General features: G+C 38.3%; 1 long non-coding RNA gene across 1 annotated transcript in view; it reads right to left on the reverse strand.

The window, feature by feature from the left end:
• LOC148127445 (uncharacterized) overlaps window positions 1–12,979 on the reverse strand; it is a 475,162-nt gene extending 462,183 nt beyond the window's left edge. Inside the window, exon 1 of the long non-coding RNA XR_015741519.1 lies at window positions 12,817–12,979. This is a non-coding gene — a long non-coding RNA (uncharacterized LOC148127445). The remainder of the gene's footprint in view (window positions 1–12,816) is intronic.
• Between the last annotated feature and the right edge of the window lie 699 nt (window positions 12,980–13,678).

Consider the following 13,678-nt stretch of genomic DNA (forward strand, 5'->3'; position numbering starts at 1 on the left):
CTTCTCATCTCATCTCATTGAAGAACTTGGATGAAAAGCGAAATGTTTTCAAGGGGGAAAAAAAAACCTCAAGAAAGTCCAGTTGCCTTTTGGAAAAGCACCCTTGGGACAAAGAAAAGGTAAAGTAAAAAAAAGCTAAAGGTTCCCCTCGCACATAAGTGCTAGTCATCCTACACAAATCTTTTGATACATATTGCCCAATTAATCTATAGTACATTATACATTATCTGCACTTTTTAGTAATGATTTACTTTATATATTGCATACTGTCTTAAACATCAGACCAGAGGTATGTTATGGCAACTAATCTTCACATTTGTCTTGGTCTTATGTGATAAAAATCACATAATTTTGCCATGTTTTAAAACATACATCTTATATTAGTGGAATTTAAATTTTACATCCTGATTTTAGTTCTGACTTTGACATTTATTTGAAATAGGTAAAGGTAAAGGTTCCCTTGCACATACGTGCTAGTCGTTTCTGGCTCTAGGCGGCGGTGCTAATCTCCGTTACAAAGCCGAAGGGCCAGCGTTGTCCGGAGACATCTCCGTTGTCATGTGGCCAGCATGACTCAACACCAAAGGTGCATGGAACACTGTTATCTTCCCACCAAAGTAGTCTTTATTTTTCTACTTGCATTTTTACATGCTTTTGAACTGCTAGGTTGGCAGAAGCTGGGACAAGTAACAGGAGCTCACTCTGTTACGCGGTGCTAAGGATTCCAACTGCCAACTTTTCTGATCGACAAGCTCAGCATCTTAGCCACTGAGCCATAAGGTCATACATATTGCTGTGGTTTCAATTTAGTAATCTCTTCCCTTAATGTCCAATTGCTGGTCACAACTGTGGTTGCTAAACAAGGATTATCTCTACAATAGAAAAGCCTCAGTTTGAGGATTAATCTATCCCGTTTCTTAGCGGGATATAAAACATTTCAAACTCAAAATATTTCAAATGCCCCCTATTAAGAGCAAAATGGTAGTTTAGAGTGTAGTTTTACTACTTGGAGTGCAAAATGGGCTAGATCTAGCTTTTTTGGAAGTGTTGCAAGTTCAAAGCAACTCCATTTTGGAGTTCAAAATGTTCCGTTCTGAGGTCAGAAAAATTGAAATAGTCCATTTCACACTCAAAACTAGCATTGCACACTCAGGTCATGTTTTGCAAATTGGTTTGAATTTGAAACAATTTGCACCCACTACTCTCTACTGCATAGCACCAAATCTAATGAGCTGATTTTCTTGGAGAGCACAAGTGCACTATTTTATTCTCTCTTAAACTTGAAGGAAATAGGTAAGAGCCTCTTATTACTGATAGATGTTCTCCGATGAATTCTTCCTAATTAATTAGGATAGAAAGCTTCTAGCATACCTTTCAAACTACACAGTGTAACTATTCCAAAATTCATGTTCTTTTAATTGTAACAATCTTACACACATTTCAAAGCCCCATCACAAATTTCCTATTATTTTCAACCTTATTCTTCTAAGGCAAGGGGTCTGATAATATCAGGCTCAAAACCAGGAAAGACACTTGGTGATCTTTCCAAGCTGAGTTCCACATCTATACACAAAATGTTGCCATAGTGAACAGTCTACTATCTACATCTACAATGTGGGAACTATTAGGAAGGGTCTGTCGCCTTCTTTCTCTTAATAACTTCTGGGCTGAGTTGCCTCTTACTCCTCTGGAATGCACTTGTTTACTCCAGGAAATCCACTTTCTTACTACATTCCACCACTGATAAGGAACAAAAGCAAGGATTTGTGAAAACGATTAAATGTAAATCAAGCAAGACAGTAGGACAGCTAAGAGCTCATGGAACCATGCTTTGCCTCTAAATTAAAGGCTATTTAAAGTTTTTCTTAGAACAGAATTCTTTATTGGCCGAGTGTGATTGGACACACAAGGAATTTGTCTTGGTGCATATGCTCTCAGTGTACATAAAAGGCAGGTTGGTAGTAATTGTTTTTTTTTATGATTGTATTAAATTTTAGTGATTGTCGCCCATGTCCCATGGATCACATTTGTGTCAGGAGCACCAAGTTGCACTTCCGGGTTGAAAGATTGTGCTGGTGACATCACCATCACTCAGGACACCCCCAGTTGGGGATTCCTTTCATGTCCCCAGTAGGAGTTAGAGCAAAGGATGAGAACGCACCCCACCCCACAGCAGCACTCAAATCTTGAATGTGGGCTTGCTAACCTCCCACCCAACATCTTAACCATGTGAGCAACTGTGCTCCTAGTCCCATGGATGGAGTATGGTTACATGGTAGCTCCAGATGTCTATCAATGGACCACTTGGAATCTATCCTCGCTTTAGTATAATAATGTTGAAAATGATACAAAAGTTGTGGTGGGTTTTGAAACCTTCTCAGCACTGTTGTCACCCAAAGTCTTCTGTAGTAGACTTTGACACAAAAATACCAGCATTCACACTACTGCGAGAAATGTGGGGTCCTTCTGTAGTAGGATCCCACACAGAGGTGGTATTCAGCAGGTTCTGAACAGTTCTGGAGAACTGGTAGCGGAAATTTTGAGTAGTTTGGAGAACCGGCGAATACCACCTCTGACTGGAGATTTTACAGTATCCTTCCCCTGCCACTCCCACCAAGCCATGCCCACAAAACCGGTAGTAAAACAATTTGAATCCCACCACTGATCCCACAGTTCTCACAGTGGTATGAATAGTGGTATTTTTGCATTGAAACTCTTAGTATCCTTTTCATAAATGTGCAAAAGAGAAGGCCGCAAGTACAATCTGGGAACTAATAAAAAGCTGCCTGGAGAACATTTTCTCCAACCTTCATCTGATTAAGAGCTTCACTGTCGCCGGAAGGAGAAACATGTTTGTGTACAGATGGAAAATTTGTTTGATTATAAGTATATAAAGCAGCTAATTATCTCTACATTAGCTGTGCTGTAATTTGGTGTTTGTTTTCATTCTTGCAAAAGTAAATGTGTTAAAAGAGTGGATTGGAATGCTTTTCACTGATGTGAGATTCTCTCCATATACTGCACCGGTTGATGGGATATATTTTACCCTCATCTTGAAACCAAATTGTTCACACTCACCATGTGTTGTGGTTAGCCGGCAGCAGGTGTGGACGGTGGAGGAGAGTGAGGACTTGCATGAGGGGACAGGACCATCAGGGAGTGGACTGCTATTGTGGGGGCTGGCAGCAGTGAAGAGGAGATTCCCGAGGAGCCTGTGCCAAGTTCATATGAGCGCAGGATGACTTGTAAAAGAGAACAGCTGGAGCAGCACAGGAGACTTGGGAGTAAGGATGCAACATAATGGCCCCTTCCTCCAGGGAATATAAGCCTGGTTTCAATACGTTTTTTGCCTTTTCAGAAGGCAAAAAACGCTCTAAGGACCCTGCATCATGTGTAGAGACTCGGGTTTATCTGAAGAATTCTGTAAAGGCTTTTCTGATTGGACTAATTGGCTGCAAGCCATCTATTATCTACAAAGAAGTTTATTTGTAGATTAAAACTGTGAAGGTTTGAGTTGCTGCGTTTGTTTGAGATTTTCCTGCTGATAACAGGGTTGGGTCAGAACACCATGAGTCCACACAGCTCCAGAACATTAAAGAGTATATTTGTAGCTCAGGGTTGAAATGAAGGATCCTTGGTGCTTTCTGAACTTGGTTGGTTTTTTTGGCAGAAGTTTCATTACTCAAACTAGATAACATTATCACCTAGCACTGATGTAACCTACTTTGGGTAATGAAAGGTTTGCAAAACAACCAAGGACCTCACCCTATTCTTAAGAGGTCCTTAAAGGGGGAATAAGCATACCAACATATAGATTTAAAGCCTGAGATATTTTAATTGGGGATTTTGCCTGAAATCTATAGTAAAGAAATAACATATTTGATTGTTCATGTATTACCAGCAGTTAGAATTGTATTTACGCAAAATTGGAAAAATGAGAAAATTCCAACGGAGGAGGCGGTGATTAAGAAAATAATGGAATGTGCAAAAATGAGTAGGTTAACATTGGCAATTAGAGAGAAAGAAGAAAGGGAGTATTATAAGATTTGGGATTTATTTTATGGACGGTTAGAAAGTAGAGTAAGAAACTAAAGGATATTCTAATAATGATATATTGTAATAGATCATTCTGAATAAGCTATAACATGAATATAATCTAGTAATGTATAGTAGTCCTACACAAATCTTTTGATATATACTGCCCAATTAATCTATAGTATATTATAGTTATATCTGGATTTTTTAGTAATGATTTACTTTATATACTGCATACTGTCTTAAACATTAGACTAGAGGTATGTTATGGCAATTAATCTTCACATTTGTCTTGGTCTTATGTGATAAAAATCACATAATTTTGCAATGTTTTAAAACATACATCTTATATTAGTGGAATTTAAATTTTACATCCTGATTTTAATTCTGACTTTGACATTTATTAGAAATAGGTAAAGGTAAAGGTTCCCCTTGCACATATGTACTAGTCATTTCTGGCTCTAGGGGGCAATGCTCATCTCCATTATAAAGCCGAAGAGCCAGTGCTGTCCGAAGATGTCTCCCTGGTCATGTGGCAGGCATGATTAAATGCTGAAGGCGCACGGAATGCTGTTATCTTCCCACCAAAGTGGTCCTTATTTTTCTACTTGCATTTTTACATGCTTTCGAACTGCTAGGTTGGCAGAAGCTGGGACAAGTAACGGGAGCTCAGTCCGTTACGCGGCGCTAGGAATTTGAACCACCAAACTGCTGACCTTTCTGATTGACAAGCTCAATGTCTTAGCCACTGAGCCATATATGCAAATGTAAATGTTGGTTTTTTCTCTGTTCCTAATAATAATACTTGTTGTATTTCAGAATGTTTTCTATAGTTTATATTAAAATATGCACTTTTTCCTAAACATTTCTCCTTTGTAATATTTTGTTTGTAATATTTTTTCCTCAACATTGTTTTGCTGAATATGCATTTTTGCACAGATGTTTCCATTATATTCTTTTAGCATTCTGAAAGTTGAAAACAGGTGTGCCTTTATGGTTGTGTGTGCATAGTGACAGATTGAAAATGGCTTTAAAAAGGTGAAATGACAGCTAATTTCTGTCCTAGTCCTAGCCACTCATTAGCATCCAGACCAAAATGCAGCATTCCACTTTTCTCAGATCTGTAGATGTTATTTTTCAAGTAAAGATGGTGTTATTGCAATCATTGCTATTCCCTCCCCCCAGTATAGTATAACTTGAGTCTTGGTAATAGGTCCCCACTTCCCTTTTGGAAAAGCTGCCCATGTATTCCAAGGAAAGCAGAACTTCTTGCAGCTGTGAATTTAATGAATCCCCGAAGAGTGGCTCAGGTATCTGTTTAATATGCAGAAGACACTGGTGGACACATTGAAAGAAACCCCCTTCCCTCCTTTTAGCATGGGAGCAAAGAATACATTATAGTTTATAACGAAGGCGAATAAACATTTGCTTTTTCTGTAAATATAAGCAACCCGAGACAGAATTTATGACCCAGCAAGCAGAGATAAGAAACTTGATTGCCAATTTTAGTTGGGACGATGGCAAAAATCTTAGCTGGTCCCAAGGGCAGCAGTGCTGCACTGAATGTAACACCTGGCCAGTCTCCTCAAAACCTGAAAAATAACAAGGCTTGGCTGCTAATGATTTTGAAGGCACTTTCCAGATGGCTGAAAGACTCAACAAAAGCTTGTTGATGGTCTCAAGGTAAGAGTGAAGGTAAGAGTGAAGTGCTGCTGGCTCACAGTCTTTTTGCCTTTTACTATCGCAACTAAGTCCTCAAGTTCTTGGAAAAGTTGGTGGCATAAAGTAGTTGGACACATCTGTCTGGTCAAGATATTTCCTTCTAATGGGTCCATTAGTTGCCTAACACGCTTCTTCAATTAGCTGGATATTGTTCATTCCAAATGATTGTGGCTTTCAGGCAGAAAGAACCCTTTTAAATATTTCCTATTTCAGTGATGTGTTTCAAATATTTTTACCACCAGTTCGGTGGGCGTGGCTTGGTGGGCATGCTTTGCAAGCAAGCACACACTTTGCACATGTGCACGAGCCAAATGCACACTTTGTGCAGGCGCAGAGGCATTTTGACTCGGCTCCTGCAATCCTGTACTCTCCCTGACACTTCAGCAGGCAATTGCTGTGCTGCGCAAAGCAGCTGCACTTCAAAAGCGGGACATAAAGGTGAGTATGGGAGCCCAGGCAGGCTGGTGGGCCCAACACACAGCGTCAGAGAGAACTGGTTCGGTCTCTGCTGCTCATCGCCACTACCCAGAGGTGGTAGGCAGAAGCTTCTGACCAGTTCTGGAGAACCAGTAGCGGATATTTTGAGTAGTTCTGAGAATAGGCAAATCCCACCTCTCACTGGAGATTTTACAGTATCCTTCCTCTGCCACACCCAGCAAGCCACGCCCACAGAACTGGTAGTGAATTTTTTTTTTTAAAAAAAGTTTTTTATTTTAACAACAAAACAACATAGACATACCACATAAAACATAAAAACATCATCCTTCTTCATAAGTTTACAAACAGTGCATCGGTTGGTTTACCACTTTTTTTTTTGTGCATTCATTTCCTAGTCACTAATATAATTATGTTACATAATAGCTCATATTATCAATCAATAATTGTATAGCCTAATGTCATCACTAAAAAACACATTCATCTATAATTTTATTAATTCATACTTTAACGAGATAACTATAGTTTACTTAATTTATTTTGCAATAAATCATAAGATCATACCAAATCTATCTTGATAATGTTTTATAAAGATAATATCAAAAAAAAAAAGAAAAGAAAAAAATTATATGCTATATCTGAATGTTCTATTATTATGTTTTATTATCTAACCGTTGATAAAAAAGATCCCAAACTTCATAAAATTGTTTATCTTCTTGTTCTCTAATTTCAAATGTCAATTTACTCATTTCAGCACAATCCAATATTTTCTTAATAATTTTTTCCTCTGATGGAGTTTTCTCACTCTTCCAGTTTTTAGCAAATACAATCCTAGCCACTGTTAATACATTTACAATCGAACTGGTAGTGAAAAATTTTGAATCCCACCACTGCTGCTACTGGCTCGGCAGAACTGGGCTGAACCGATAGAATACTACCACTGTCTTATTTCCAATAAATCTGAAAGATCTGAAACAACAACTTTGCAGATATTCAGTTTAACAGGAAACTAAAACTCTTCCCTGAAGAGAGTAGTGGTTTGCAAATTTGTCCCAAAGGTGCATTTATTTTAAATGCAACTGGACTGTCTGATTTAGTTTTAAGTTTTGCTCCCTAAAGCAACTGAACTGAAGAAGTTTCTTTGATGGCAAGCTAACCGTCTTAAAGAAAACCCAGAAAACCCAATTGTCCTTAAAATAGAAGCACTGTTGGTGTTATGTCTGGGCCGTGGGTCCCAAGGAGAGAGGAGACTTGAAATAGTGACAACAGCTCTTTATTAGGAAACCAGATACTGAGACAAGACTCCCAGCCAAGGCAGCTCCTTTTATAGAGCTGGTTGCGGCTAGGCAGCCTATGACATGCATTTGAGCTTGCCGTGCTTGGTTTTACCCAATCACGGCAGCCGAATAAGAACCAATCAGAACGCTTAGTTCTGTCCAATCACGGCCCGGCTTTTCCGGACCAATAGGAATGCAGGCCTACAAGTATACAAGCTAGTATGGAACAGTTGGATTAATCATGACCTGGATAAATGATAACTTCCATAGACATTTTCAAATTTGATAAGTTTAAGGTGAATGGTTTTAACTCCCAGAAATTTGTCATCTAGCAGGAAGTCTAAGAATTAAAGTCTGAAAGTTGTCATGTCTGAAAAACATTTGATATAATAATGCTGCTGCTTAATAATAGGTGTTATCTCATTCTGCTAATGTTTCTTGTTCTAAAATGCTAGGGAGAAGTAAGCTGATTGAGATAAACAGAGATAAAAGGAAAATAGCATTTTTTCTTTTTTTGTTTTTCCAGGGGATCTCTTTCAGATTATCTTCTGTTTAGAGGGAGCTTTGGTATTCTTTTAAGGCCAATGACTTTCCATGGGGAAGTATAATGTGTAGCCAGACTATGATAGCAACTTATTAGCAATAGACATAGCCAGTGGTGGGATTCAAATAATTTAACAACTGGTTCTCTGCCCTAATGATTTCTTCCAACCATCAGTTCACTAAACTGCTCAGAAAGTTAACAACTAGTTCTCCTGAAATGGTGCGAACTGACTGAATCCCACCACTGGACGTAGCATTTAGACTTATAAACCTTTTGATGGTGTTTTATGGCCCTCTCTAAGAGTCATCATGTTGTCTCCAACAATCTGGGTCCTCATTGTACTCACCTCAGAAGGATGGAAGTCTGAGTCAATGTTGAGCTGATGAGAAATGAACTGCAGGCTGCTGGCAGGCAGCAGAAATAGCCTGCAGTACTGCATTCTAACCAGTACACCACCATGGATCATAATGGTTCAAATGTTTGTGTTGAAAGCTGAAGAAGGAAAGTATGTCTGCATACACATGCATACCCATGCTTCCCCCCAAAGAAGACTGGGTTTTATATTAAGTTTTGCTCCAAAAGATCTTATTTTCAGGTGACGTCTTATTTTGGGGGAAATATGGTATTAAATGCATCTGTCTGGCTGACAATCTTAACTGGGGCTTAAGATTTGGGTCTTATATTATGAGCATCCTGAAAAATCATGCTAGGGCTTATTTTCCAGTTGGGTCTTATTTTGGGGACAACATGGCTACATAAAATAAAGATTGCTATATAGTTGGTTATAATTGTTTTAAATATTCTAGAATAAATGTGATTATATTACTACCACATGATGGCACTTTTCTTCTGTGTATGTTTCTTCTAAGCATCATAATGCTGGCCACAATAGATCTTCCAACAACTCACCCCACAGCAGAATGATTCTGAATTCATTACAAGGTGTTAAAATAAATCCCCTTCCCCCTAAAAAGTAATATTCCAAGAAATCTTTGCTTGTTTAATATTAGGAAATGCTATGGCAATAAGCACTCTGCAAGCATAATGCTCTGGCCATGCTAAATAACTGACTAATATACACCATATGCTAAAATGTTTGACTTCATCTTAAGCAATTCTTAATTATGTTTATATATAACCAAACTACAGATTTTGTTTTATTCTAATTTCAGCAGTAAATAAAAGGTTTTTTTTTTTTCGATTTGATGAAAACGAAAGAGTTCCCCTCCCTTTGTTTTATGAAAATGAAATACAAGCAAGGAAGGTGATGTTTTGGCAAACCAGGGAAAGCAATATACTTGTAATTACCTGCATTTATTATTAGCAAGGTGTTGCAATAAAAAATTAGTGCATTATTGATTTCTTCACTCTCTGCATTCTATTTTTTGGAATCTTATCTCCTATCAAATAAATCAGAGAAAAGGCCAAAATTAACTTAGTAGATAAATTCTCTTGGGGCAAACATAGCTGGGTCTTAATAAAGGAAACTGCTTCTAGCTACACAACAGGTACTTGCAGGGCCCTTCTGCAAAGTCTTGATCCTTTCATCACGCCTTTCTGAACTTGCATGCAACATAACAACGTACACACAAATTAGCCAGGTGTACATTGCAAGTGGTGCCATTAAGCCAGAACTCCCAAGTAGATAGAAGTAACATGACCACATGAGCTAATTCTGCTTTATCGTAAAGCTACATTAACAGAACCTTGCAAATCTGAAAGTACAAACTTCCTGCCATCTCTTTTTACTGCCTGATAACTTAGAACGGATCCTTTCTAAATTTCTTTCTCTGCTGGTTCCTCCTCCTGTTATCTAATTGTTGTCTAACCAGTATCTTTTTCCTCGTCTCTTCCAAAGTCATTCTCATTTTCCATTAAAAACACTCCATTAACAACACTGAAGTCTGCTTCCCCCTCTTTGCACCCCTGAGAGTATCACTGGATATACAGGTAGTCCTCAAGTTCTGACCACAATTGAGCCCAAACTCTCTGTTGCTAAGTGAGACATTTGTTAAATGAGCTTTGCCCCATTTTACGAACTTTCTTGCCATAGTTGTTAAGCAAATCACCGCAATTGTTAAGCTAGTAATAGCAATGTCAGTGTTCCAACTAACAACCTCCAAACCAATAAACTCCGAGACAGGCACTTTTTCAAAGTTCTGTTTTTTTGAGTTGTCATGTTGGCACAATTCGGAAAAACCCAAATCTGAGAGTTCTGAGTTTTCCCTTCCCAAAAGAAATTCAAAGATCCATCCCCTGCACCCACCAGGCCCAATCAAATCTTCGTCCAAATTGGAGACATTCCTCCAACCCTGACAAGCAATAACAATAGCACTTAGACTAATATACCTCTTCACAGTGCTTTTACAGCCCTCTCTAAGCAGTTTACAGAGTCAGCAAATTGCCCCCCAAAATCTGGGTCCTCATTTAGGATGGAAGGCTGAGTCAACCTTGAGCTGGTGTAAGATGAATTGATTTTCATATGCACAAATACACTCAAGGTATGTTAAAGATTCTAAAGCAGAGGGATTTTATGATAAATTGACTGACTTAGATAAGATTTTGACAGGTACTGATGAAAAAGTGATTAAAATATTATATGGTTATTTACTGGAAATTAAACTAGAGGAAGAACAAGTTAAAGAAACGATGATTGCTTGGGGGAAGAATTTTGGATATGGGATTGATTTAGAGAAATGGCAAAAACTGAGGTCTCAAAATTATAAAATGACAATGTCAACAGCAGATGTTTTACAGGTGGCATTTCCCCCCGACAAGAATAGCAAGAATGTTCAAGAATAAATCTGAAAAGTGCTGGAAATGTCATCAGATACCTGGCTCATATTACCATATGTGGTGGACTTGTGAGGACGCTAGAAAATATTGGACTAAAATTCGCATATGGTTGGAAAAAATGACAAAGAAACATATAGATTTAAAGCCAGAGATTTTTTTATTGGGAATCTTACCTGATACATACAATAAAAATTTGAAATATTTGATTGTAAATGTATTAACAGAGGCTAGGATTGTATTTGCTAAAAATTGGAAGAGTGAGAAAATACCATTACAGGAAGAAATTATTAAGAAAATATTGGAATGTGCTGAAATGAGTAGATTGACATTTGAAATTAGAGAACAAGAAGACAAACAATTTTATGAAGTTTGGGACCTTTTCTATCAATGGCTAGATAATAAAATATAATAATAGAATATTTAGAACCTTAGGAAACAATGAATACATATTTCTTTTTTTTTCTTTGATACTACCTTTATAAAATTCTATTAAGATAGACTTGGTATGACTTTATGATTTGCTATAAAATAAATTAAGTAAACTATAGTTCTCTCGTTAAAGTATGAACTAATAAAATTATCACCAAATGATTGTTTAATAATGATATCAGGCTACATAATTGTTGATTGATAATATGAGCTATTATGTAATATAACTACAATGGAGACTATGAAATGGATGCACACAAAAAAAGTGGTAAAACCAACCGACACACTGTCCGTAAACTCATGAAGGAAAGGATGATGTTTTTATGTTTTATGTGTTTTTGTTTGTTGTTAAAATTAATAAAACTGCTTTAAAAAAAACCAAACCCTTGACCTGGTGAGACTCGAACTGCCAAACTGCAGGCAGCCAGCAGAAGTAGCCCCCAGTACTGCACTCTAACCGCTGCACCACCGTGGCTCATAATACAGTAATAGAGTTGTAAAGAAAATATGGCTTTCCCACTGACTTTGCTTGTCAGAAGGTTGCAAAAAGTGATCACATTACCTTGGGACACAGCAACAGTCATAAGTATGAACCAATTGCCAAACCCCTGAACTTTGATCACATGATCATGGGAATGCTGCAAAAATTGTAACTTTGAAAAGCAGTCCTAAGTCCCCTTTTTCCAGTGCTGTTGCAACTTTGAATGATCACTAAATGTACTGTTGATAGTCAAGGATTACCTCTATGCCAGGGATGTCAAACTGATGGCCCATGCGCCAGATTCATCACACACAGGCCCTGTCGACCTGAGCTCTGCGAATGGGGAAAACATCATGAAATGTCACGTGACGGCAACATGACACCGCAAGTTTGACACCAGTGCTCTATGCTTTAAGTATATGATCTGTAGACGGTATTATTACGATTCCTTGGAGTTCTTCCTAACTCCAGGTGATTACTAGGATGTATTTGTATAATTTTCTTGACATCAGTATGGAAGTGGTCTACCATTGTCTTCTTCCAGCATGGTTCTTCCACTTCCCAATTTAGTCTAGAGTCCTGGGATAACTAATGTTAACCCATCCTGGCTTTCTAAGATGAGCAAGAGGCAGATAAACCCTTCCAACTGTTCTGATCTAGGCTTCCCAAAATCATGAAACTAACTCCTTGTCCTGACAAAACCCTTTTTATTTGGCTAATGTGAATTCCTATCATTCACATCCAGCAAAGTCCCAGCAAACAGTCTTTCAAGGGTGAATTACAACTACAAACCTTATCAGGCTTGAAGAGTTGCCAGGCCGATAGCTTCCAAGCACAACGCTTTACAAGGAAATATTTGACAAGGAGTCTCTGTGAGTCACAAGCAAATCTTCAGACTAATTACCCTGTTTCCTGGAAACCCCCTCCCCCCCTTTTGCTCCTATTTATTCCCCGTGGAAGGGGTCATTCAGCATCCACCTGTGCCTTTACTCTCAAGTTGACCCTTGTTCCTTAACTGTTCCCTTCTCTTGGCAGCTCTGTGCATGCATACATCAGAAACAGGCTCCAGCTGTTCTTCTGCCCCATTGATCTCTGACTCCAAAGGCAGCTGAAAACTGTCGGACAGCCCTGGCCCCATCTCTGCCTCCAATGCAGAGCACTCATCCGAGCCTTCCCCAGACTCCAGGACTGGCCCATGTTCCTCCCCAACCTTCTCACTGTCTGAATCAGCCACCAGCTCTGCTGGCCACTGGTGGGTCACAACACCAACTGTCATAATTGGTACTTTATTCATACATATCTGCATTGTTCTCCCACCTCCCACAACTAAAGAAAATGGTTTATGCAATGCAAAACCTTTCATAAAACAAATTGGAACTAAAAATAGAATGCATAATTCACAATTAACACTTCAATTGAAAAGCCAGCAATTAAAATAAGAAACCCAGAAATTCATTTCTGCATAACCTGCTTCAGAAAAAAAATATGTTTATAGGTGATGTAACTACTGTAATGGAGAAAATGCCCTTCCTTCCTTCCTTCCTTCCTTCCTTCCTTCCTTCCTTCCTTCCTTCCTTCCTTCCTTCCTTCCTTCCTTCCTTCCTTCCTTCCTTTTCAATGAATGTAATTAAAAAGAGTTTGATTTCACAATTTCTTACAAGGTAGAAGTGGATTTTTATAAAATTGTAAGTGAATGTGCTCTTCTTGCATTATTGAATTATATGATATACAATAAATATCTATGAATGTTTTTTTCCCCGATTATACAATCTCTCCAGCAAAGCATCTTCCCCAGAGAAAGTATGAAGAAAAACATATTAAAAATGCGGAAGAAGAAAACACTGATGAAGTTACTTGGTCTGGTAATGAAAAACTTGCAAGCAAACAACCAAACTCAGAGAGCACCAAGGACTCCCAAAAATGTTCCTATTTTTTTTCTTTATGAGGAAATGATGGCTA

This window comes from Pseudonaja textilis, chromosome 2, assembly GCF_049901715.1.
Source record: "Pseudonaja textilis isolate UNSWEBS1 chromosome 2, rPseTex1.2, whole genome shotgun sequence".
NCBI classification, from domain to species: Eukaryota; Metazoa; Chordata; class Lepidosauria; order Squamata; family Elapidae; genus Pseudonaja; species Pseudonaja textilis.